A 27398-nucleotide genomic window follows, 5' to 3' on the forward strand; every position below is an offset into this window, starting at 1 on the left:
TCTTTTATGGAAATTGATTTCCTTAATGTCTCCATCACAATTGGAGTAATTTTGACAACTTATTGTTTTCCTAAGAAATAATATTTATCATTTAGGTTTTTAGCTTATTGTGCAAAGAAGTCATTGCTATTATGCTTAATATTTTTGTTTTAATACTTATTTTCATCTTTTGATTTCTTATTGTGTATATCTGTGTTTTCTACTTATATCTTATTACATTAACTTGTGGTTGATCCCTTATTGTTCATTTATTTTAAAAACAGTATTTTGATTTATTAACTTCTACTATTTTTCCATTTCTTTTATTTTTATCATTGTTTCCTTGTGTTTTCTTTTGGTTTATTTTGTTGTTTTTTGTTTAAATTTAAGAGTTGAAATTTTAACTCATTAATTTTATTTTAAAATTTTATTGATGTAATTTTTTGTAGTTAATACAAATATTAAATTTCCTCTAATAACTCTAAAATATATCCCACATATTATGATATGTGTGTTTCTAATATCATTATTGTTGTTATTTTTTTAGTGCTGCAATGTTGGTTTGTATTTTTGCTTTCTTTTTTTTTTTTTTGGCAGGGGAGGGGGTTTGCTATGCTATGTGGCTCACAGGATTTTTGTTCCCTACCAGGGAATGAACACCTGCTCTTGGCAGTGAAAGCACAGAGTCCTAACCACTGGACCACCAGGAAATTCCCTGTATTTCTCTTTCCACTCAAGAGCTTTTAAGAGAGTTTTATGGGCCCAGCATGCTTCCTTTGTACAACTCTGCCATCCTTAACAGATTTTTAAAATTTTCTGATATAAAGACTTTTAGAAAAATGTTTACTTTCATTGTACTATGATAAAAAAGAATGCCACCTGTATTATTTCTATTTTATTTAATTTGATGATACTTTCTTTCTGACCTGGCACAAAATAAAGTTTTAGTAATACTCGTCGTGTGCTAGAGAAGATACTTTTCTATTGTCTAACTGTAATGCTGTAATGCTACCCCACGTATGAGGTCAGGGGTGGCGGCTGGGAAGAGCAACCCCGCATCCAAGGAGCAGCAGCTGCACGGGTGCAGGAGGGCCAAGAGGAGCTACTCTACATTCAAGGTCAGGAGGGGCGACCATGAGGAGACACCCCTCGACCAAGGTAAGGAGCAGCAGCTGCACGTTGCTGGAACAGCTGTGAAGACATACCGCACGTCCAAGGTAAGAGAAACCAAAGTAAGATGGTAGGTGTTGCGAGAGGGCATCAGAGGGCAGACATACTGAAAACATAATCACAGAAAACTAGCCAATCTGATCAAACAGACCACAGCCTTGTCTAACTCAGTGAAACTAAGACATGCCATGTGGGGCCACCCAAGACAGATGGGTCATAGTGGAGAGATCTGACAGAATGTGGTCCGCTGGAGAAGGGAATGGCAAACCACTTCAGTATTCTTGCCTTGAGAACCCTATGAACAGTATGAAAAGGCAAAAAGGTATGACACTGAAAGATGAAATCCCCAGGTTAGTAGGTGCCCAATATGCTACTGGAGATCAGTGGAGAAATAACTCCAGAAAGAATGAAGGGATGGGGCCAAAGCAAAAACAATACCCAGTTGTGGATGTGACTGGTGATGGAAGCAAGGTCCAATGCTGTGAAGAGAAATACTGCATAGGAACCTGAAATGTTAGGTCCATGAATCAAGGCAAATTTGAAGTGGTCAAACAGGAGATTGCAAGAGTGAACATCAACATACTAGGAATCAGCGAACTAAAATGGACTGGAATGGGTGAATTTAACTCAGGTGACCATTATATCTACTACTGTGGGCAGGAATCCCTTAGAAGAAATGGAGTAGCCATCATGGTCAACAAAAGAGTCCAAAATGCAGTACTTGGATGCAATGTCAAAAACAACAGAATGATCTCTATTCGTTGCCAAGGCAAACCATTCAATATTACAGTAATCCAAGCCTATGCCCCAAAGAGTAATGCTGAAGAAGGCGAATTTGAATGGTTCTCTGAAGACCTACAAGACCTTTTAGAACAAACACCCCAAAAAAGATGTCCTTTTCATTATAGGGGACTGGAATGCAAAAGTAGGAAGTCAAGAGCTACCTGGAGTAACAGGCAAATTTGGCCTTGGAGTACAGAATGAAGCAGGGAAAAGGCTAATAGAGTCCTGCCAAGAGAATGCACTAGTCATCGCAAACACCCCTTTCCAACAACACAAGACTCTACACATGGACATCACCAGATGGTCAACACCAAAATCAGATTGATTATATTCTTTGCAGCCAAAGATGGAGAAGCTCTATAGTCAGCAAAAACAAGACTGGGAGCTGACTGTGGCTCACATCATGAACTCCTTATTGCCAAATTCAGACTTAAATTAAAGAAAGTGGGGAAAACCACTAGACCATTCAGGTATTACCTAAATCAAATCCCTTATGATTATACAGTGGAAGTGACAAATAGATTTAAGGGATTAGATCTGATAGACAGAGTGCCTGATGAACTATGGACAGAGGTTCATGACATTGTACAGGAGACGGGGATCAAGACCATCCCCAAGAAAAAGAAATGCAAAAAAGCAAAATGGCTGTCTGAGGAGGCCTTACAAATAGCTGTGAAAAGATGGGAAGTGAAAAGCAAAGGAGAAAAGGAAAGATATTCCCATTTGAATGCAGAGTTCCAAAGAATAACAAGGAGAGATAACAAAGCCTTCCTCAGCAATCAATGCAAAGAAATAGAGGAAAACAATAGAATAGGAAAGACTAGAGATCTCTTCAAGAAAATGAGAGATACCAAGGGAAAATTTCATGCAAAGATGGGCTCAATAAAGGACAGAAATGGTATGGACCTAACAGAAGCAGAAGATATTAAGAAGAGGTGGCAAGAATACACAGAAGAACTGTACAAAAAAGATCTTCATGACCCAGAGAATCACGATGGTGTGATCACTCACCTAGAGCCAGACATCCTGGAATGTGAAGTCAAGTGGGCCTTAGAAAGCATCATTATCAACAAAGCTAGTGGAGGTGATGGAATTCCAGTTAAGCTATTTCAAATCCTGAAAGATGATGCTGTGGAAGTGCTGCACTCAATATGCCAGCAAATTTGGAAAACTCAGCAGTGGCCACAGGACTGGAAAAGGTGAGTTTTCATTCCAATCCCAAATAAAGGCAGTGCCAAAGAATGCTCAAACTACGCACAGTTGCACTCATCTCACATGGTAGTAAAGTAATGCTCAAAATTCTCCAAGCCAGGCTTCAGCAATACGTGAACTGTGAACTTCCAGATGTTCAAGCTGGTTTTAGAAAAGGCAGAGGAATTGCCTTTTCTAATTTTTCAAATTGCCTTTTCAAATTGCCCACATCTGTTGGATCATCAAAAGAGCAAGAGAGTTCCAGGAAAACATCTATTTCTGCTTTATTGACTATACCAAAGCCTTTGACTGTGTGGATCACAACAAACTGTGGAAATTCTGAAAGAGATGGGAATACCAAATCACCTGACCTGCCTGTTGAGAAACCTGTATGCAGGTCAGGAAGCAACAGTTAGAACTGGACATGGAACAACAGACTGGTTCCAAATAGGAAAAGGAGTACGTCAAGGCTGTGTACTGTCACCCTGCTTATTTAACTTATATACAGAGTACATCATGAGAAATTCTGGGCTGTAGGAAGCACAAGCTGGAATCAAGATTGCCAGGAGAAATATCAATAAACTCAGATATGCAGATGACACCACCCTTATGGCAGAAAGTGACGAAGAACTAAAAAGCCTCTTGACGAAAGTGAAAGAGGAGAGTGAAAAAGTTGGCTTAAAGCTCAACATTCAGAAAACTAAGATCATGGCATCTGGCCCCATCACTTCATGACAAATACATGGGCAAAGAGTGGAAACAGTGATAGACTTTATTTTGGGGGGCTCCAAATTTACTGCAGATGGTGATTGCAGCCATGAAATTAAAAGACGCTTACTCCTTGGAAGGAAAGTTATGACCAACCTAGATAGTATATTAAAAAGCAGAGACATTACTTTGCCAACAAATGTTCATCTAGTCAAGGCTATGGTTTTTGCAGTAGTCATGTATGGATGTGAGAGTTGGACTGTGAAGAAAGCTGAGCGCCGAAGAATCGATGCTTTTGAACTGTGGTATTGGAGAAGACTCTTGAGAGTCCCTTAGACTGCAAGGAGTTCCAACGAGTCCATCCTAAAGGAGATCAGTCCTGAACATTCATTGGAAGGAGTGATGTTGAAGCTGAAAGTCCAATACTTTGGCCACTTCATGTGAATAGTTGACTCATTGGAAAAGACCCTGATGCTGGGAAGGATTGGGGGCAGGAGGAGAAGGGGACGACAGAGGATGAGATGGCTGGATGGCATCACTGACTCGATGGACATGAGCTTGGGTAAACTCCAGGAGTTGGTGATGGACAGGGAGGCCTGGCATCCTGCGGTTCATGGGGTTGCAAAGAGTCGGACACAACTGAATGACTGAACTGAACTGAATGCTTGATATATATCTAGATGATCTAACTTATTGATTATGTGTAATGAGGTCCAGTTTTTTCTAAGCAGGCTTTTTGTGGACCACCTTGGAGGATGGAAAGAGAAGCGTTAACACACAGGAATAGGGAAGGGTGCTTTGATCTGGACACTGGTACACAGCCAGAAACATAGATTCTGTTGACAATCATAAGCATTCATTTACTCAGTAAATACTCAAAATGCTCTCTGTGACAAGCCATTTTTCATTTAATTCGGGTTTCTGCTTAAAAGGCACACACAGGTCTAAACACAGCTGAAATCCCTGTCAGTCTCATTACACTGCTTTCAGCATCTTCTTAGCACTTAGTACTCTTCTGCTCACATTCAATTCTTATTTTCTTTAGTGCCTCCGTGCATGCTAAGTCATTTCAGTTGTCTCCAACTCTTTGTGACCCTATGGACAGTAGCTCGCCAGGCTCCTCTGTCCATGGGATTCTCCAGGCAAGAATACTGGAGTCGGTTGCCATGCCCTCTTCCAGGGAATCTTCCCAACCCAGGGATCCAACCCACGTCTCTTATGACTCCTGCATTCACAGGTGGGTTCTTTTACCACTAGCACCACCTGGGAAGCCCATTTTCTTTAATATCTCCCCACTAAAATATAAATTCTACAGGGGCACAGATTTTTGCCAATTTTTTTCTATTTTATCTATATTATCCAGAATCCTGCCAGTCATGTGGTACATTCTAAATAAACATTTGCTACATAATGTATGAATAATATGCACCCCATGACTTCAGAGAATAAAACATCTGGTGTAGGGCAGCACAGTAATATATATTGATAAGAAAATAAATAAATATGATGTCACCACACTTCATTACATCATTCAATATTCAACATGTATTTAATAAGCATGTGCTTGTTGGAGCCCCTATGCTAGCCACCATGAATGTATACATGAACGCAGTACAGTCCCTGATCTCTACTAGTATTGGATATAGTCAGAATATTTCCATTATGAACTGAGCATTAGATTGTTATGATTTAGCTTCAGTAACAACAGCAACAAATCCAAAACAAATCAAACAACAACAATAAAAAACAACTTAAACCAGTTGTTCTTAACTCTTGAAGAACCATAGAATCACTTGGGAAGTTTTTCAAAAAGACAAACTTCTTCCAAAATGGTAAAATCCTTATGGAGGGGAATTTGGGAACATCTAGCACATATGTAGATACTGAGAGCCAACTCATTGGAAAAGACCCTGAAGCTGGGAAAGGTTGAATGCAAAAGAAGAAGGGTGTGGCAGAGGATGAGCTGGTTAGAAAGCATCACTGACTCAATGGACATGAATTTGAGCAAATCCTGGGGATAGTGAAGGACAGGGGAGCCTGGCATGTTACAGTCCATGAGGCCGCAAAGAGTCAGACATGACTTAGTGACTGAACAGCAACAAAGCTGTTGCTGTTAACCCCATAAATCCCAATTCTCTGTTAACCCATAAATCCCAATTCTCCAAATCATGAAAACACTGGGAAAATATGAAAATGTTATTGATTGCAATAATATATGTTACAGTAAAAACTAGAATAATTCAATGTCCATGAATAGAGGACTTGAAAAACAAAGTAATTGAATATTATGAAGGTATAAAAAGCCATGATGGGAGGGACCTTCAAGATGGTGGAGGCATAAGATGTAGAGATCACATTCCACCCCACCAATATATCAAAAATATATCTGTGTGTGGAACAACTCCTACAGAACACCTACTACACACTGGCAGAAGACCTCAGACTTCAAAAAGGCAGGCTAATCTCCACATAACAGGGTAGGGCAAAAGAAATAAGAAAAAATAGAAGCCAAAGAATCAGAATGGGACCTGAGCCTCTGGGAGGGAGCTATGAAGGAGGAAAAGTTTCCACACACTGGGAAACTCCTCACTGGTTGGGACAGAGGGGAGCTTCGGAGCCGCAAAGGAGATCACAGCAACAGGTGTGCAGAGGGCAGAATGGAGAGAATTTTGCACAGAGATTGGTGCCAACCAGCACCTCACAGCCTGAAATGCTTGCCTATGTGCCCAACAGGCAGGTGGGGGCTGGATGATGAGGCTCAGGCTTCAGAGGTCAGATCCCAGGGAAAGGACTGAGTTTGACTGCTGTAAAGACAGGTTAGTGCAATGCGGCTGAAAGAGTCCAGAGGGAAGCCTGTGCTTGCCAGAGAGGCAAGAGACCACTATTGCAGGATGCACAAGGAGAAGGGGGTCTAGCCAAGATGTTTCTGACTCCAGTCACTGACAAAGGGCAGGGCACCACCTTTGTGAGCTCCAGGGGCTATATGAGCAGCGGCTGCCATCTCTAATCCCTGGGGTGGGTGCGATGGCTGCTGCCACAGCCAGCAAGCTGTGAGAAGGCCCAGGTTACTGCCCACACCTTCCTGGGAGCCTGTTCAACCTGGCATTGGAAAGGGTCCCGTGATCCAGGGCCAACTTCCCAGGAGAACACATGGGCTAATTCAGGCTGTAGCAACTTCCTGCCAACCTCTGCTGCCACAGGCACTCCCTAAACATCCCAATTGTGACTGCCATATCCCTCCTTCTCCATGGCCTGAGTAAGTGAACCTTAATCAGCCACTGCTTACACCCCTTCTTGTCTGGGCAGGGAACAGAAAGAGGGCAGAGACAGGGCTAGAGCTGGGTCCAAACCAAAGCTGAGCTCCAGGGACTATGTGACCAAAGAAGAGGAAGGGAATTCTCTTGTGCAGCTGCAGGAGCAGTGGATTGGTAAACCCTGCAATTGGCTTGGTAAACCCTGCATCTGTGGAATATCTGAATAAACAGTAAGTGTTCCCCCGTATTTGAGGATGTGGACTTTGGGGGCAATTGTGGACTTTGGAAGCAAGTACAAGCTGGAGTAAAACCAGATCAGAGTTTGAGCTGGCCCCACAGTGCCCAAAGCAGGTCCAGAGACCCTCCTAGAAATATTGGAAGGCTTCATGTGTAGGTAGATTGATTGGTGCTCACTGTGGGGGTAAGGACACAGGAATATATTCTTCTTACTACTACTCTCTCCCTATACATAACTTTTTCTTTTAATTTTTTGTTTTCTTATACTGCTGTTCTTTTTATTATTTTTCAAATTTTTATTCTTATTTACTTTTTCTTTTTATGCTTTATTTATAAGTATATTTTTTCTATTTTCCTATTTCTACTGTACTTTGTATTGCACTTTTTCCATGTTTTTGGTTTTTTCCTTCATTTTATTTTGTTTCTACCTTACGTTTAATTATATTTTATATTTTTACTTTACTTATTTGTTTTTTGTATTTTTCCCTTTGGTTTGCACCTCTCTTTTGTTTGTACATTTTTTTTTCCTTTTGATCATCTTTGTGTGTATGTTTTATACATTCTTTGCCTGTTTTTAGTTTGCTTTCTGCATTTGATTTGTTCATGGTTTTGTGTTTTTCCTAGTTTAGTTTTCAATGTTGATTTTCATTTATAATTTTGTTTATTCGTTTAATGGCTCTCTTCCTTTGCATTTCTTCTTTTTTCTCTTCTTACGTTTTTGTGAGTGTATGTGTTTCTTTTTGTGTTTTTGTCTGTTTCGTTCTCCTCTTACCATTTGTCTTGGGGTTTTGTCTGTCCACTTTTTTGTTGCTTGTTTTTCTATTTTCTTCTCTTTTCTCTTTCCTCTTTTTTAACTTTTCTTCTGTGCCGTGTGGCTTGGGAGGGTCTTGGTGCTCCAGCCAGGGATCGGGTCTGAGCCTAAGAGGTGGGACATCTGAGTCCAGGACATTAGACCACCACAGAGCCCTGATCCCAGAGAATATTAATAAGTGAGAGCTCTCCCAGAAACCACCATGTTAACATTAAAACCTAGCTCCACCCAATGGCCAGAAAGCTCCAGTCCTGCATGCCTTATACCCAACAACTAGCAAAACAGGAACACAACCCCAACCATTAGCACACAGGCTGCCTAAAGTCATACTAAGCTCACAGACAACCAGAAACCAACACCAAATGTGGCACTGCCCATCAGAGGGACAAGATCCAGTTCCACCCACAAGAACACAGGCACTAGTCCCTCCTACCAGGAAGCCTACACAAGGCACTCCTCCATACCGCCTACTGAGAGCAGACACCAAATGTAAGAGAAACTATGACCCTGTAGCCTGCAGAAAGGTGACTGTAAACATAGTGAGTTAAACAAAATGTGAAGACAGAAAAATATGTGGTAGATGAAGGAGTAAGGTAAAAATCCACAAAACCAAACAAATGAAGAGGAAATAGGCTATCTTACTGAAAAAGAATTGAGAATAATGATACTAAAGATAATCTTAAATCTCAGAAATAGAATGGAGGCATGGATCAAAAAGATACAAGCAATGTTTCAAAAGGACCTAGAGTAACTAAAGAACAGATAATCAGCAATGAATAACACAGTAGCTGAATAAAAAAGACACTAGAGGGGAACAATAGCAGAGTAATTGAGGCAGAACAGATAAGTGAGCTGGAAGATAGAATGGTGGAAATAACTGAAGCAGAGCAGAATAAAGAAAAAAACAATTAAATCAGGACAGTCTCAGAGACCTCAGGTACAACATTCCACACCAACATTTGAATTATAGGGGTCTCAGAGGAAGAAGAGAAAAAGAAAGGGCATGAAAATATATTTGAGGAGATTAGAGTCGAAAACTTCCCTAACAAGGGAAAGGAAATAGCCCCCAGGTCCAGGAAGCACAGAGTCCCATATAAAAAAACCTCAAGGAACATGCCAAGACAAATATTAATCAAACCAAAAAAAAAAAACAAAAAAAAAAAAATCAAAAGTAGTAAGGGAAAAGCAACAAATAACATAGAAGGGAGTCCTCATAAGATTAACAGCTGATTTTTCAGCAGAAATTTCGCAGGTGAGAAAGGAGTAGGAAGATGTATTTAAAGTAATGAAAGGAAAACACCTACAGCCAAGAAAGATTATGTTACCCAGCAAGGATCTCATTCAGATTCAACAAAGAAACTAACAGCTTTACATACAAGCAAAAGTTAAGAGAATTCAAGACCAACAAAACAGCCTTATAGCAAATGTTAAAGGAATTTCTTCAGGCAGAAAACACAAAGGATGGAAAAGACCTACAAAAAAACCCCCACACAATTAAATAAAGTAAATGGTAATATGATTATTTGTTGTTGCCATTGTTCAGTCACTCAGTCATGTCTGACTTTGTGACCCCATGGACTGCAGCACACCAGGCTTCCCTGTCCTTCATCATCTCCTGGAGTTTGATCAAATTCATGTCCATTGAGTCAGTGATGCCATCCAACTATTTCATCCTCTGTCGCCCCCTTCTCCTTCTTCCCTCAGTCTTTCCCAGCTTCAGGGTCTTTTCAAATGAGTCAGCTCTTTGTGTCAGGTGGCCAAAGTATTGGAGCTTCAGCTACATAATCAGTCCTTCCAATGATTATTCGGAGTTGATTTCATTCAGGATTGAATGGTTTGATCTCCTTGCAGTCCAAGGGACTCTCAAGAGTCTTCTCCAACACCACAGTTCAAAAGCATCAACTCTGGACCTCAGCCTTCTTTATGGTACAACTCTCACATCCATACATGACTACTGGAAAAACCATAGTATTGACTTTATGGACCTTTGTCAGCAAAGTTATGTCTCTGCTTTTTAATATGCTGTCTAGTTTGGTCATAGCTTTTCTTCCATAAAGCAAGCACCTTTTTATTTCATGGCTGTGGTCACCATCTGCAGTGATTTTGGAAACCAAGAAAATAAAGTCTGTCTCTGTTTCTATTGTTTCCCCATCTATTTGCCATGAAGTGATGGGACCAGATGCCATGATCTTCATTTTCTGAATGTTGAGTTTTAAGCCAAATTTTTCACTCTCCTCTTTCACTTCCATCAAGAGGCTCTTTAGTTCTTTGCTTTCTGCCATAGGGTGGTGTCATCTGCATATCTGAGGTGATTGGTATTTCTCCAGGCAATCTTGATTCCAGTTTGTGCTTCATCCAGCCTGGCATTTCACATGATGTACTCTGCATATAAGTTAAATAAGCAGGGTGACAGTATACAGCCTGATGTACTCCTTTCACAATTTGGAACCAGTCTGTTGTTTCATGTCCAGTTCTAACTGTTGCTTCTTGACCTGCATACAGGTTTCTCAGGACGCAGGTAAGGTGGTCTGGTATTGCCATCTCTTTAAGAATTTTCCAGGGGTGGTCCTAAGATGGTGGAGGAATAGGAAGGGGAGACCACTTTCTCCCCCACAAATTCATGGAAAGATCATTTGAACGCTGAGCAAATCCCACAAAACAACTTCTGAATGCTGGCAGAGGACACCAGGCACCCAGAAAGGCAACCCAGTCTCTTCAAAAGGAGGTAGGACAACATATAAAAGATAAAAAGAGAGACAAAAGAGTGAGGGACGGAGACCTGTCCCAGGGAGGAAGTCGCAAAGGAGTTGAAGTTTCCAAACACCAGAAAACCCTCTCACTGTGGGGAATTTTGGAATCTCAGAGGGCAACATAACCGAGAGGAAAAAACAAAAAACCCTCAGATTACGCACCTAACCGCAACTCCCAGTGGAGAAGTAGCCCAGACACTCACGTAGACCACCAGCAAGTGGGGGCTGAACAGGGAGGCGCAGGTGCATTGCTTAGGATAAGGACCTGGCCTGAATGCCCTGAGGAAAATCTGACAGGGCTAATGTGAGATAGAAACCCAAACTGTGGGATAGCCAGAGAGAGAGAGAGAGAAAAGAGAGAGAGAGAGAACTTTCCCACAAAAAGCTCTAAGGCACAACCTGGCCTGCTCACAGAACAAAGGACTGAGCGAATACCAGAGGAGAGCTAGCCGGCTGCGGACCGGCGCATCCCCCGCCAGAGGCAGAATAGAACTGGAGGAATCAACCTGCCTGAGTTCAGACTATACTACAAAGCTACAGTCATCCGGACAATATGGTACTGGCACAAAGACAGAAATGTAGATCAGTAGAACAAAATAGAAAGCCCAAAGAAAAATCCATGCACCTATGGACACATCATCTTTGACAATGGAGGCAAGAATATACAATGGAGAAAAGACAATCTCTTTAAGAAGTGGTGCTGGGAAAACTGGTCAACCACTTGTAAAGGAATGAAACTAGAACAATTTCTAATGCCATACACAAAAATAAACTCAAAATGGATTAAAGATCTAAATGTAAGACCAGAAACTATAAAACTCCTAGAGGAAAACATAGGCAAAACACTCTCTGACATAAATCACAACAGGATCCTCTATGACCCACCTCCCAGAGTAACAGAAATAAAGCAAAAATAAACAAATGGGACCTAATTAAACTTAAAAGCATTTGCACAATGAAGGAAACTATAGGCAAGGTGAAAAGACAGCCTTCAGAATGGGAGAAAATAATAGCAAATGAAGCAACTGACAAAGAATTAATCTCAAAAAATATACAAGCAGTTCCTGCAGCTCAATTCCAGACAAATAAACGACCCAATCAAGAAATGGGCCAAAGAGCTAAACAGACATTTCTCCAAAGAAGACATACAAATGGCTAATAAACACATAAAAAGATGCTCAACATCACTCATATCAGAGAAATGCAAATCAAAACCACAATGAGGTACCATCTCATGCCCGTCAGAATGGCTGCTATCCAAAAGTCTACAAACAATAAATGCTAAAGAGGGTGTGGAGAGAAGGGAACCTTCTTACACTGTTGGTGGGAATGCACACTGGTAGAGCCACTATGGAAAACAGTGTGGCGATTCCTTAAAAAACTGGAAATAGAACTGCCATATGACCCACCAATCCCACTGCTGGGCACACACACCGAGGAAACCAGAATTGAAAGAGACACGTGTACCCCAATGTTCATCGTGGCACTGTTTACAATAGCCAGGACATGGAAGCAACCTAGATGTCCATCAGCAGACGAATGGATAAGAAAGGTGTGGTACATATTCACAATGGAATATTACTCAGCCATTAAAAAGAATGTATTTGAATCAGTTCTAATGAGGTGGATGAAACTGGAGCCTATTATACAGAGTGAAGGCAGAATGAAAAACACCAATACAGTATATTAATGCATATATATGGAATTTAGAAAGATAGTAACAATGACCCTATATGCAAGACAGCAAAAGAGACAGATGTAAAGAACAGACTTTTGGACTCTGTGGGGGAAGGCGAGGGTGGGATGATTTGAAAGAATAGCATTGAAACATGTATATTATCATATGTGGACTAGATCGCCATTCCAGGTTTGATGAATGAGACAGGGTGCTCAGAGCTGGTGCACTTGGATGACCCTGAGGGATAGGATGGGGAGGGAGGTGGGAGGGGGTTCAGGATGGGGAACACATGTACACCCATGGCTTATTCATGTCAATGTATGGCAAAAACCACTACAATATTGTAAAGTAATTAGCCTCCAATTAAAATTAGTTAATTTTTAAATCCTAAAAAAAAAGAATTTTCCATAGTTTGTTGTGATCCACACAGCCAAAGGCTTTAGCGTAGTCAATGAAGCAGAAATAGATGCTTTTCTGGAATTCTATTGTTTTTTCCTATGATCCAGTGGATGTTGGCAATTTGATCTGATATGTATACTATGATGTGTATAATATAACATTATTATACATATCAATGATTTAAATATAAATGGGTTAAATGCTCTGAACAAAGACTGGCTGAATGGATACAAAAACAGGATCCATATATATGCTGTCTAGAAGAGTCCTACTTCAGACCTAGGGACTCTTACAGATTGAAAGTGAGAGGCTGGAAAAAGATATTCCATGCAAATTGAAATCAAAAGAAAGCTAAGTAGCAATATTCATATCAGATAAAATATACTTTAAAATAAAGACTATTACAAGAGACAAGGAAGGACACTACATAATGATCAAGGGATTAATCCAATAAGTTATATCAATTAAAAATATGTGTGCACCCAACATAGGAGCACCTCAATACATAAGGCAAATGCTAACAGCTATAAAAGAGGGGGACTTTAACACAGAACTCACACCAATGGAGAGATCATCCAGACAGAAAATTCATAAGGAAATGCAATTTTTAAATGACACATTATCCCAGATGAACCTAGGTGATATCTACAGAGTATTCTATCCAAAACCAGAATATACTTTTTTCCTCGAGTGCACATAGAACATTTGCCAAGACAGATAACATCCTGGATAATAAATCAAGTCTCTATAAGCTTAAGAAAATTGAAATTATATCAAGCATCTTTTCAGACCACAACACTATGAAATTACATATCAGTTACAGGGAAAAAACTGTAAAAACACAAGCACATGGAGGCTAAACAATACACTTCTAAGTACCCAAGAGGTCACTGAACAACTCAAAGAGGAAATTTAAAAAATACCTAGAAACAGGTGACAACAAAAACACCCAAATCCAAAACCTATGGGATGCAGCAGAAGAACTGCTAGGAGGGAAGACTATTGGGAAAAAAAAAAAAAGCCTACCTCAAGAAACAAGAAAAACCTCAAAAAAAAAAATCCTAACCTTACATCAAAAGCAAGTTAAAAAAGAAGAACAAAACTTCCCAAAGTTAGCAGAAGAAGAGCAGAAATAAATGTAAAAACAATGCAGAAAACAATAGCAAAGATCAATAAAACTAAAAGCTGGTTCTTTGAGTGGATAAACAAAATTGACAAACCATTAGCCAGGCTTATTAGGAAAAAACATGGAGAAAACGCAAAACAATAAAATTAGAAATGAAAAAGGAGAAGTTACAACAGACAATGCAGAAATGCAGATGATCATAAGAGACTACTACAAGCAACTATACACCAATAAAAAATGAACAACCTGGAAGAAATGGGTGAATTCTTTTTTTAATTAATTAATTAATTTTAATTGGAGGATAATTACTATACAATATTGTGGTGGTTTTTTTTATCATACATTGACATGAATCAGCCATGGGTGCATATGTGTCCCCCCATCCTGAAACCCCCTCCCACCTCCCTCCCCACTCCATCCCTCTGGGTTGTCCCAGAGCACCAGCTTTGAGTGCCCTGCTTCATGCATCGAACTTGTGCTGGTCATCTATTTCACATATGGTAATATACATGTTTTGATGCTATTCTCTCAAATCATTCCACCCTCACCTTCTCACCCATAGTCCAAGAGTCTGTTCTTTACTTCTGTGTCTCTTTTGCTGCCTTGCATATAGGATAGTCATTACCATCTTTCTAAATTCCATATGTATGCATTAATATACTGTATTGGTGTTTCTCTTTCTGACTTACTTCACTCTGTATAATAGGCTCCAGTTTCATCCACCTCATTAGAACGGACTCAAATGCATTCTTTTTTATACCTGAGTAATATTCCATTGGGTATATGTACCACACCTTCCTTATCCATTCATCTGCCAATGGACATCAAGGTTGCTTCCATGTCCTGGCTATTGTAAACAGTGCCACGATGAACATTGGGGTACATGTATCTCTTTCAATTCTGGTAACATTGGTATGCCCAGCAGTGGGATTGCTGGGTCATATGGCAGTTCTATTGCCAATTTTTAAAGGTATTTCCACACTGCTCTCCATAGTGGCTGTACCAGTGTGCATTCCCACCAACAGTGTAAGAGGGTTCCCTTTTCTCTACACCCTCTCTAGCATTTATTGTTTGTAGACTTTTTGATGGCAGCCATTCTGACCAGTGTGAGATGATCCCTTATTGTGGTTTTGATTTGCATTTCTCTAATAATGAGTGATGTTGAGCATTTTTTCATGTGTTTATTAGCCATCTGCATGTCTTCTTTGGATAATGTCTGTTTAGTTCTTGGTCCACTTTTTGATTTGGTTGTTTTTCTGGTATTGAGCTTCATGAGCTGTTTGTGTATTTTGGAGATTAATTCTTTGTCATTTGTTTCATTTGCTGTTATTTTCTCCCATTGTGAAGGCTGCATTTTCACCTTGCTTATAGTTTCCTTTGTTGTAAAAAAGCTTTTAAGTTTAATTAGGTCCCATTTGTTTATTTTCATTTTTATTTCCATTATTCTGGGAGGTGAGTCATAGAGGATCTTGCTGTGATTTATGTCAGAGAATGTTCGGCCTATGTTTTCCTCTAAGAGTTTTATAGTTTCTGGTCTTACATTTAGATCTTTAATCCATTTGGAGTTTAAGAAATGGACAAATTCATAGAAAAGTACAACCTTCTAAGACTGAACCAGGAAGAAATAGAAAATACGAACAGATCAATCACAAGCATGGAAATGGAAACTATGATAAATACTCTCCCAATGAACAAAAGCCCAGGGCCAGATGTTTCACAGGTGCTGCTGCTGCTGCTGCTGCTGCTGCTAAGTCACTTCAGTCGTGTCCGACTCTGGGCGACCCCATAGATGGCAGCCCACCAGGCTCCCCTGTCCCTGGAATTCTCCAGGCAAGAATACTGGAGTGGGTTGCCATTTCCTTCTCCAATGCATGAAAGTGAAAAGTGAAAGTGAAGTCACTCAGTTGTGTCCGACTCCTAGCGACCCCATGGACTGCAGCCTACCAGGCTCCTCCATCTATGGGATTTTCCAGGCAAGAGTACTGGAGTGGGGTGCCATTGCCTTCTCCATTCATAGGTGAATTCTATCAAATGTTTAGTGAAAAGCTAACACCTATCCTGCTGAAAGTCTCCCAAAGAAATTGCAGAGGAAGGAACACTTCCAAACTCATTCTACAAGGCCACTATCACCCTGATACCAAAACAAGACAAAAATGTCACAAAAAAGAAACTTACAGATCAACCACTGATTAACACGATGCAAATATCCTTAATAAAATCCTAGCAAAGAGAATCAAACAACACATTAAAAGGATCATACACCATGATCAAGTGGGGTTGATACTAGGTTTCCAAGGATTCTTCAATATATGCTAATCAAAAAATGTGATACACCCTATTAAGAAACTGAAAGATAAAAAGCATATGATCATCTCAATAGATGCAGAAAAAGCTTTCAACAAAATTCAACACCCATCATAATAAAAATTCTCCAGAAATTGGGCATAGAATGAACCTACCTCAACATAATAGAGGACATATATGACAAACCCACAGCAAACATTATTCTCAATGGTGAAAAACTGAAAGCATTTCTTCTAAGATAAGAAACAAGACAAGTGTACCCACTCTCACCACTATTAGTCAATATAGTTTTGGAAGTTCTAGCCATGACAATCAGAAAAGAAGAAGAAATTAGAAGGAATCCAGATTGGAAAAGAAGTAAATTCTCATTATTAACAGGTGACACAATACTATACATAGAAAACCCTAAAGATGCCACCAGAAAATTATTAGAGCTAATCAATGCATTTAGTAATGTTGTAGGTTACAAAATTAATACACGGAAATGCCTTACATTCCTATACACTAACAATGAAAAATCAGAAAGAAATTAAGGAAACAATTTCACTCACTATTGCAACAAAAAGAACAAAATACCTAAAAATAAACCTACCTAAAGAGACAAAAGGCCTGTATGCAGAAAACTGTAAGACACTGATGAAAGAAATCAAATACAATACAAACAGATGGAGAGATGGGCCATGATCTTGGATTGGAAGCATCAATATTGTGAAAATGACTATATAAACCAAAGAAATCTACAGATTCAATGTAATCCCTATCAAGTTACCAATGGCTTCAATGTAATCCCTATCAAATTAACAATGGCATTTTTCACAAAACTAGAACAAAACATTTTAGAATTTATATGGAAACATAAAAGACCCTGTAGCCAAAGAAATCTTGGGAAAGAAAAACAGAGCTGGGAATCAACCTTCCTGACTTCAGACTATACTACAAAGCTATAGTCGTCAAGGCAGTATGATACTGGCACAAAAACAGAAATATAGATCAATGGAACAAGCTAGAAAGGCCAGAGATAAACCCATGCACCTATGGGCACATTATCTTTGACAAAGAAGGCAAGAACTTACAATGGAGAAAAGACAGTCTCTTCAATAAGTAGTGCTGGAAAAATTGGACAGCTAAGTGTAAAAGAATGAAATTAGAACACTTGCTAACACTATACACAAAAATAAACTCAAAATGGATTAAAGACATAAATGTAAGTCCAGACACTATAAAACTCTTAGAGGAAAACATAGGCAGAACACTCTTTGACATAAAATGCAGCAAGAACTTCTTTGCCCCATCTCCTAGAGTAATGGAAATAAAAACAAAAATAAAGATATGAGACCTAATTAATCTTAAAAGCTTTTGCACAGCAAAGGAAACAATAAACAAGATGAGAAGATGATCCTCAAAATGGGAGAAAATAATTGCAAATGAAGCAACTGACAAAGGATTAATCTCCAGAATATACAAGCAGTTCGTGTAGCTCAATATCAGAAAAACAAGCCAATCAAAAAATGGACGGAAGACCTAAACAGACATTTCTCCAACGAAGACATAGAGATGACCAACAAACACATGAAAAGATGCTCAACATCCCTCATTATTGGAGAAATGCAAATCAAAACTACAATGAGGTATCACCTCACAAAGGTCAGAATGGCTATCATCAAAAAAATCTATAAACAATGCTGGAGAGGATGTGGAGAAAAGGGAACCCTCTTGCACTGGTGGTGGGAATGCAAATTGATAGAACCACTTTGAAGAACAGTATGAAGATTCCTTTCAAAACTCAGAATAAAAATACCAAATGACCCAGTGATCCCACTATTGGACATATCCCCTGAGAAAATCACAATTCAAAAGACACACATGTACCCCAATGTTCATAGGAGCACTATTTATAATTGCCAGGACACTGAAGCAACCTAGATGTCCATTAATACATGAATGGATAAAGAATTTGTGGTCCATACATACAATGGAATATTGTGTGCCTGCTCAGTTGCTCAGTTGTGTTGCTCTTTGCAACTCTATGGACTGTAGCTTACCAGGCTCCTCTGTCCATGGGATTTTCCAGACAAGAATACTGGAGTGGGTTGCCGTTTTCTCCTCCAGGGGATCTTCCCACTCCAGGGATCCAACCTGTGTCTCCTGCATCTCCTGCATTGGCAGGTGGATTTTTTACCACTAAGCCACCTGGGAAGCCCACAATGGAATGTTACTCAGCCCCAAAAAGGAAAAAAAAAATTGAATTAGTCGAAATGAGGTGGATGAACACAGAGCCCATTATATAGAGTGAAGTAAGTCAGAAAGTGAAAAACAAATATCTTATGTTAATACGTATATATAGGGCTTCCCATGTGGCTCGGTGGTAAAGAATCCATGTGCCAATGCAAGAGACTCAGATTGGATCCCTTGGGTGGGGATACCCCTGGAGAAGGAAATGGAAACCCATTTCAGTATTCTTGCCTGGGAAATCTCATGGATAGAGGAGCCTGGCAGGGTGCAGTCCATGGGGTCACAAAAGAGTCAGACATAACTTAGTGACTAAAACAACAACAAAGCATATATATGGAATCTAGAAAAATGGTACTGATGAACTTATTTGTAGTGCAGCAATAGAGACTCAGACTTAGAGAATGGTCTAATGGTCACAATGAACCAACTATACTTCATTGTGCATCCAATTGGTATCATTACCATAGAGAAACTATGTTTAATGATTTTAAAATATAGTCATTTGTTCTGCACATTCCTAGAGGATACAACGTGAGGACCAAAACAATCACATGAAAACTAAATTGTTTTCAGAATCAGTATTTTTTTGGTAGTGTTGGCATGAGTTTTTGGACACTGTTGGTTGTGAATTGTGGGAAAACATTAATGAGTAATTTTTAATTATTTGGTTTCATTGGGAGTCAAGACTTGTGGCTTCATAGAAAGGATATACTTATGAAAGATCAAAGTCATAAAGCAAATACCCTGGAGCCCTGAATTTGAATGGGTAGTATCAGTATAAACTCATGCTATATTTTGCTTTAAAAAGAATAGCTCTGCCACCTTACAAAGCAAGAAGAATTTTCCACTAAAAAATAAATCTAGATTGCATGATAAATTAACTGATTTCAAGAAAAGTATAAGGTGAGCCTTGAGCAACTTGATGTACCAGAAAAGAGGAAGGCCTACCAAGGTCATGTAAAAAGGATTCAAGAGCTAGTGTGAAGAGCCTAAATGCCTTAAAATGGTACAGATGAGCATCTATAAGAATGATAAGTAAATAGATTTGAACACATTAAGTGTGCTTTGATATTATATTCATGGTGATTCAAAAATTTACTCTGTGGTCACCTTTAAAAGTGCTAAGAAATAAATTCATAATTTGAAAACTCTTAAATAGAAGGAAAGAATCAAATAATTATCCTTCTGTCTATATATATACTGTTTAATCAAATAATTAATGAGGAATATATTCTCTTTAGAGAGGTATTCTAGTTAATAAATGAACAAAGATAAATAGAATATCTTCATACTATAAACTTCAATGAAATACTGGATCTAGGCACTAATCATCAGTGTCTGCTTCCATCATAAAACAAGAGATGACCAGATATTATGTATATCCAGATAGAAGTACATAGCACTACCTGTGAAATTGTTGTTGTTCAGTCACCCAGTTGTGTCTGACTCTTTGCAACCTCATGAACTGTAGTGTACCAGCCTCCCTGTCCTTCACAGAGCCCTGTGAAGTATTCTTGCTTTAAAAAAGGGGGAAGAAGAAAAACAAACTTGACTCCAATGAAGCTTCTATCTCTAACAACCAATTTACAGGGAAGTCAGGACACAGAGAGACTTGTTAAACAATGACAAAGGAAGGATGTCAGCAAAATCCAGATTGTGTGAAACTCTAGAGAAAAAAGGACCCAAAATTTTCAGTGTATAAATTATAAGAAAAAAAAAGAAGGGACAACCTATAGGTTGAAAGACACTTAAAAATCATGTTGCAATGGAATATTCAGTTCAGTTCAGTTCAGTCGCTCAGTCGTGTCCAACTCTTTGCGACCCCATGAATTGCAGCACGCCAGGCCTCTCTGTCCATCACCAACTTCCGGAGTCCACCCAAACCCATGTCCATCGAGTCGGTGATGCCATCCAACCATCTCATCCTCTGTCGTCCCCTTCTCCTCCCGCCCCCAATCCTGCCCAGCATTAGGGTCTTTTCCAATGAGTCAACCCTTCGCATGAGGTGGCCAAACTATTGGAGTTTCAGCTTCAACATCAGACCTTCCAATGAACACCCAGAATTGATCTCTTTTAGGATGGATTGATTGGATCTCCTTGCAGTCCAAGGGACTCTCAAGAGTCTTCTCCAACACCACAGTTCAAAAGCATCAATTCTTTGGTGCTCAGCTTTCTTCACCGTCCAACTCTCACAACCATACATGACCACTGGAAAAACCATAGCCTTGACTAGACGGACTTTTGTTGGCAAAGTAATGTCTCTGCTTTTAAATATGCTATCTAGTTTGGCCATAACCTTCCTTCCAAGGAGCAAGCGTCTTTTAATTTCATGGCTGCAGTCACCATCAGCAGTGATTCTGGAGCCCCAAAAAATAAAGTCTGACACTGTTTCCACTGTTTCCCCATCTATTTCCCATGAAGTGATGGGACCAGATGCCATGATCTTAGTTTTCTGAACGTTGAGCTTCAAGCCAACTTTTTCACTCTCCTCTTTCACCTTCATCAAGAGGCTCTTTAGTTCTTCTTCACTTTCTGCCATAAGGGTGGTGTCATCCGCATATCTGAGGTTATTGATATTTCTCCCGGCAATCTTGATTCCAGCTTGTGTTTCTTCTAGCCCAGCGTTTCTCATGATATACTCTGCATATAAGTTAAATAAGCAGGGTGACAATATACAGCCTTGACGTACTCCTTTTCCTATTTGGAACCAGTCTGTTGTTCCATGTCCTCAGCCACTAAAAAGACTATATTTGAATCAATTCTAATGAGGTGGATGAAACTGGAGCCTATTATACAGAGCGAAGTAAGCCAGAAAGAAAAACACCAATACAGTACACTAACACATATATATGCAGTTAAAAAGATGGTAACGATAACCCTGTATGCAAGACAGCAAAAGAGACACAGATGTATAGAACAGTCTTTTGGACTCTGTGGGAGAGGGTGAGGGTGGGATGGTTTGGGAGAATGACATTGAAACATGTATATTATCATATGTGAAATGAATCACCAGTCCAGGTTCGATGTATGATACAGGGTACTTGGGGCTGGTGCACTGGGATGACCCAGAGGGATGGGATGGGGAGGGAGGTGGGAGGAGGGTTCAGGATGGGGAACACATGTACACCCATGGCAGATTCATGTCAATGTATGGCAAAACCAATACAATATTGTAAAGTAATTAGCCTCCAATTAAAATAAATAAATTTATATTAAAAAAATAATCATGTTGACAAATTATAATGCATGGGCGTAAACTGGATCTTGATTTGGAAATCAAGTTTAAAAAAATAAATATTTATGACACAACTGGAACATTTAAACTAGGAATGAGTATTTGAAGATACTTAGGAATTACAACTTTATATGTTATAATGCTACTGTGCTTATATTTTTTAACTATGTCTTTTAGAAATACATACTGAAATAATCATTTATTAAGTGATATGATATTTAGGTTAATTTCAAAGTAATCTGCAGGTGAAGAGAAGTAGGTGGGAATGTAGATTAAATAAAATTAAAAAAGATTTCTTAACTGTTGGAGCTATGTGAGATCTACATGGGTTCTTTACAATGGTACATTTTGTCATGTATCTGACAGTATAACAAAGATTTTTTAAAAATGTCCACAGCCATAATATAGACTAATTAATCAGAATTTCTGGATATGAAGCAAGGGCATTAGTATTGTTAAAAGTTACTTTCAAATGAGTTTACTATGTGGCTAAAGTTTAGAGACAATGGTCTAAACAAGGCCTTACTCTTTTTCCCTCTCCTTATAAAAAATCCGGAAGTACACTTGCATTGGTTCAACTGTTCAAAGATGTCATAAGGACACCACAGCTTCCATCCTCCTGCTCAGCCATTTTTCAACAGGTTGACTCTATGACCATATGCTTGTCACAGGACGGTTGCAACTGCTCCAGTCATCTCTATCACATCCCAATTACCATCTTTTTCTATAAAAGTCCCCAACACATTCCTGTCTACATCATTGGGAAGAACTGGGCCACATGGCCATCCTTAAGTGTAGAGGAGGCTGGGAAAACCATCATCTGACAAAGGGGAATGAGAATAGCCATGACGGGACTAGAGAAATTCTGAGTCCCCCTTGCCCCACTCCTACCCCCTAGGGCTGGAGATATTGCTTCTTTTTGAAAAAATCAATTTTTCATACCATAGGGCATTGGTAGGATAGGCTATTGGGTCACTAATCAACAAATCTAGTGAGAAGGAAAAGCAGAGTTCCTAGGATCAAAAACACAGTCAAGGGTAAGGATTCACTAGGCACTGAAGGAAATTAACTCACAAAAATTGAGCCACATTTTCGTACCTGCTACCTTGTTCAGTCCAGTCCTCACAACAATCCTATAAACAAGGTGTTTGATCAGGCCACACAATATAGCTATTCCCTTACTTTCTGTACATGCCTTGCTCAACCAGTTTCTGCTTTACTTACACCATACTCACATGACTGACCTTCCCTTTTAATCATAGAACCTAATCAGTAAATGCTTACGCACTTGTCCCCAGCCCCAGCTAATGGCTGTTCTAATGTTAGAACAGAACATTAGATCAGAACATCTCCACTTGTTAGCTTAGCAAAAGTGTAGTGAAGGGTGTGCTCCTCTCCTGGTTTCCCTGGTGACTGATGAGCTGACCTGACCTCAATTCCCCCATAACTTGTAACCTCCCCCTACCCCTGGGAGCAAAGACAGCTACCACATCTCAAAGACTGCTGCCTTTCACCACACATTGTGGGGTGTTGCTCCAAGACCTTGCTTCAGACATGTAAGATCAGCCCCCCCACCCATTAAATCACTGATGTCTCTATCACTGACTCCAGGTTCTTTCTTCAGTCTTGAGGCTGGGCAAGTACAGGCCTTGCAGGTCTTGTTCCTTCTACGTCATGCATGAGGCACCAGAGATTCATAGAAGAGGGGTGAGGTGGCTTATTCAGGATTCTAATTCATGGTACACTACCCCTGTGCCATGGGTCAGAGTCCCTTCTCTGGGTTACCAAGATCACTGTCTAAAACATAAATGGGAAGAAAAAAGAGGTCCACTATTTCTTCAGCACCATGCTAGGTATATACTATGCCAGGAAGGGGATATATTTTGATTCTGGCCACTTCTCTGATAATAGGATCTTCTGGAAGAGGTGGGGACACCAAGGTGGCCGAGAGCAGAACTTGCCCTTCATTGTAGCTGTTATATCTGCAAACTCAGATCATACGTGTTGTTTTGTTTTGTTTCTATCAATGCCATTTATTTGAAACACCAGTTTTATGTAGGATAAAGTCAGTGTTGCATGCTTGTCAATAACAGTAGAAAAATAGAACCAGTGAAAACCTTTGTACAACTGTAATGATACTCAAAAGAGAAACGTATCATTTTACAATGCTTCACACAGATGAATTCAAGTTTGGAATTTCCTAAAGCGATCCTGGAGAAAAAAAAATACTATATATGTGTGTGTGTGTGTGTGTGTGTGTGTGTGTGTGTGTGTGTGTGTGTGTGTGTGTGTTTGTGTATTTCTTTAAAAAACAATATGTACAATTAAAGTGTACACAAGTTTTATAGAGTACTTGTTATGCAAGTTGTAGAAAATACTTGCACAGGACATGAAATCAGTTTAAGAAAACTTTCTGAGCCTTTAGCATTGCAGACACTTGACTTTGTACCAGTAACAACACAACCACAAAAAATGCAGTGTTATAGATAATACTACCTCTCTGAAGTAAAGATGTGGTACATAAACAGCAAGTAGAGTTCAGGAATCTTTATCTTTCAGCCACCCCACCTAAGAGCAGGGTTCCATCCTACCTGCCCATGGAACCCAGATACACATTCACATGCAAGTACGTGATGAAGCTTCCAGAGCTCATCTCAGCTGTTAGAACCCATGTAAACCAAACACAAGAGGTTATTTTCAAGACACACACCTGCAAGTAATCTTTCTATGGAAACGGCCACAGTATTAAAATATTCAGAATATGGAAGACTGACTCATGATCTGAAAGTTTTCTAGAGGAAAAAAATCAAAAGACTTGCCAATACAACAATTCAGTTCAGTTCAGTCACTCAGTCGTGTCCGACTCTTTGCGACCCCATGAATCGCAGCACGCCAGGCCTCCCTGTCCATCACCAACTCCCGGAGTTTACCCAAACCCATGTCCATCGAGTTGGTGATGCCATCCAATCATCTCATCCTCTGCTGTCCCCTTCTCCTCCTGCCTCCAATCCTTCCCAGCATCAGGGTCTTTTCCAATGAGTCAACTCTTCGCATGAGGTGGCCAAAGTATTGCAGTTTCAGCTTCAACATCAGTCCTTCCAATGAACAACCAGGACTGACATAACAGCTATCGCAATCTGTAGGACAAAAAGACAACATTTCATAAAAATATTGTTCATACAACAGCATTACTGGAAAATAGTACAATACCTTTAGAGTGTGATGGTAATTCTTTGAGTAAGGTTATCTGTAATGAGGTTTGAAAGTAAACTCCTTAGTAGACAGAGTAAACGATTGCAGAACAGGGAATAGCACCCATCACTGCTGCTTTAATAGTAACTTTCAACACTAAGTTGAAGTTCAATCGAATATTTTTTTTACAAATTCAAATAAACATTTCCCTTTGAGTTCAGTCCTAAGATAAAAAACATAAATGTCTTAAAATTGCAAAAAAGTATCTTACAAGTGCTTCACAAAACACATTTTCCCCTAAAAGGTGGATTTAAACATGAAAATACATATTTTGCTGAGTAGTTGCTGAGAAGTGTTCATCTGTCACCTCTAGAGACCGACACACAGAGGTCATCTTTGCACCCTCCTGCTGATATGCTGTTTCTCCTCCATTATCACCTAAATTCAAATGGACAAGTACTGTCCACTGCTACTAGGGCTTGAACAACAAATCCAAAGAAAACCCAATAAAGAACATTTTTTTAAGGAAGTATAAAGAATCTGCCGGCCAATGCAGGAGACACAGGTTCCATCCCTGGGTCGAGATGATTGCCTGGAGAAGGAAATGGCAACCCACTCCAGTATTCTTGCCTAGGAAATCTCATGGACAGTGGAGCCTAGTGGGCTACAGTCCATGGGGTCTCAAAGAGTAGGATACAACTTAGCAGCTAAACAACAACAGAAATAAGAGTTAGTTAAGTTTTCATAGAGGGTTCAACAGAAAACTCAAAAATAATTAATTTGAAATCTACCTGGTTACCAAAATTTCAGGAAAGTTTAGGTCCAGGGATGTGCCTAGGAAAAGCTAAAGGGGCATGTGAGAGAAGGTATGCATGGTACATGGAAAATTCAAACCAGTTTTTCAGGAATAATTTTTGCCTTTCATGCAGCTGTCTTTTCCTCTTAGGAGTCACAGGTGACTTTGAACTGAAATTATTAATCACAAAACTAAAACAAAAATATAAGAATGAGACCAACAGCATCTTGAAGAAACATGGATCTTCTCCTTCCATTCTAGGATCTAACTGGTATTCGTTAACCTCAATATAATGGGCACAAAAAGTGGAACTTGTCTAATGGCCCGATTGTCCATGGCTTCAAGAAGAAATCTGGTATCTTGAGATTTCATTCTCAAGAAATATCTACACTGAGTAAACTCTAGGTTCTCTGGCCTAAATTTTACATTATTTCTGAGAGCAATCTTACTCAGACTTCACATTTATCTTAGTACTACACTGAAAGATTAAGCATTAAAAAAGATTGAATTCTGATTTTGGTTGAAATTAGAACTGTTTAGATAAGAGCTCAAAGCTCACAAGGCTATTATTTCAGCACAGTCTCCATTTTTTCGAAATTTATTACAAAGGAGAATACGGACTGGTGAAGAAATCGGACTGAACTTTGAGGACTCCCACAAGAGTTATACCGACACAATATGCAAATATGACATTGTGGACCTCTCTGTTTTGCACTGTAGCGTCTCTGTGGGGAGTCTCAGTGAAGTTCAGGCTCTTGTCACAGAGAAGCCAAACATGACCAGGGTAGAAGAAGCCATGGAACTTTACCATATAGCACTGTTCTTGGAATTTAACATGCTTGCACAAGGCTGTGAGGATATCATCGCTGAAATCATCTTATTAGGTGCCTTAATTGCCATCCTCAAGTGGAGCTCTCATCCATATGGCTCTTAATGGGTGCACCAACAAGCTTTACGTTTTCTCAGTGAGGAATTTTCCCAGGTCATGACTTTGGATGTTTTTTATGAACTCAGCCAAGACTATCTGCTCACTGCTATCCAATTTGACTACCTACAGGCAAGTGAACAAAATATCCCTAAATACTGGATTAAATGGGGTGAGCATCAGTTAATGAAGAGACTAGCAGACAGAGAACCAAACTTATTGGGTGGCACTGCTCATACTGTGAACTAGAGAGGTGTAAATAGATGAGATGCTGCTAATTCAGCCAGGCATTGGTAGTGTGAGACTGAACACTGACACTTGGGGATCTGTGAGGCTTGATAATATCACCATCCTCAGAGCTGGCTACCGTGCTGCCAGTAGTGCCAGAGGTTTTAACTTCTTTGTCTCACAGAATGAATCTGATGTGCATCTGTCCCCTAGCCACCTGAAAGCCCAGCTCAGATTCTGCTGGGAAATCACCTTTCTCACGCCCTGAACTTCCCTCCAGGCCTGAATAGTGTGCCATCCATAGAGGCAAATGTTCTTGAATTATGTTCAATTTGGTCACAGCAACTTTTCACCCACCACCAGGATCTTGTGAAGCCACCACATATCTGTCCTGAATCAC

General features: G+C 39.7%; 1 pseudogene; it reads left to right on the top strand.

Annotated features, from left to right (window-relative positions):
- The first annotated feature begins 1113 nt into the window (after positions 1-1113).
- On the top strand, positions 1114-27037 carry LOC145535710 (BTB/POZ domain-containing protein 7 pseudogene; annotated as a pseudogene).
- The last annotated feature ends 361 nt before the right edge of the window (positions 27038-27398 follow it).

Source organism: Giraffa tippelskirchi, chromosome X, assembly GCF_054371585.1.
Source record: "Giraffa tippelskirchi isolate mGirTip1 chromosome X, T2T-mGirTip1v1.2.pri, whole genome shotgun sequence".
Classification (NCBI taxonomy): Eukaryota; Metazoa; Chordata; class Mammalia; order Artiodactyla; family Giraffidae; genus Giraffa; species Giraffa tippelskirchi.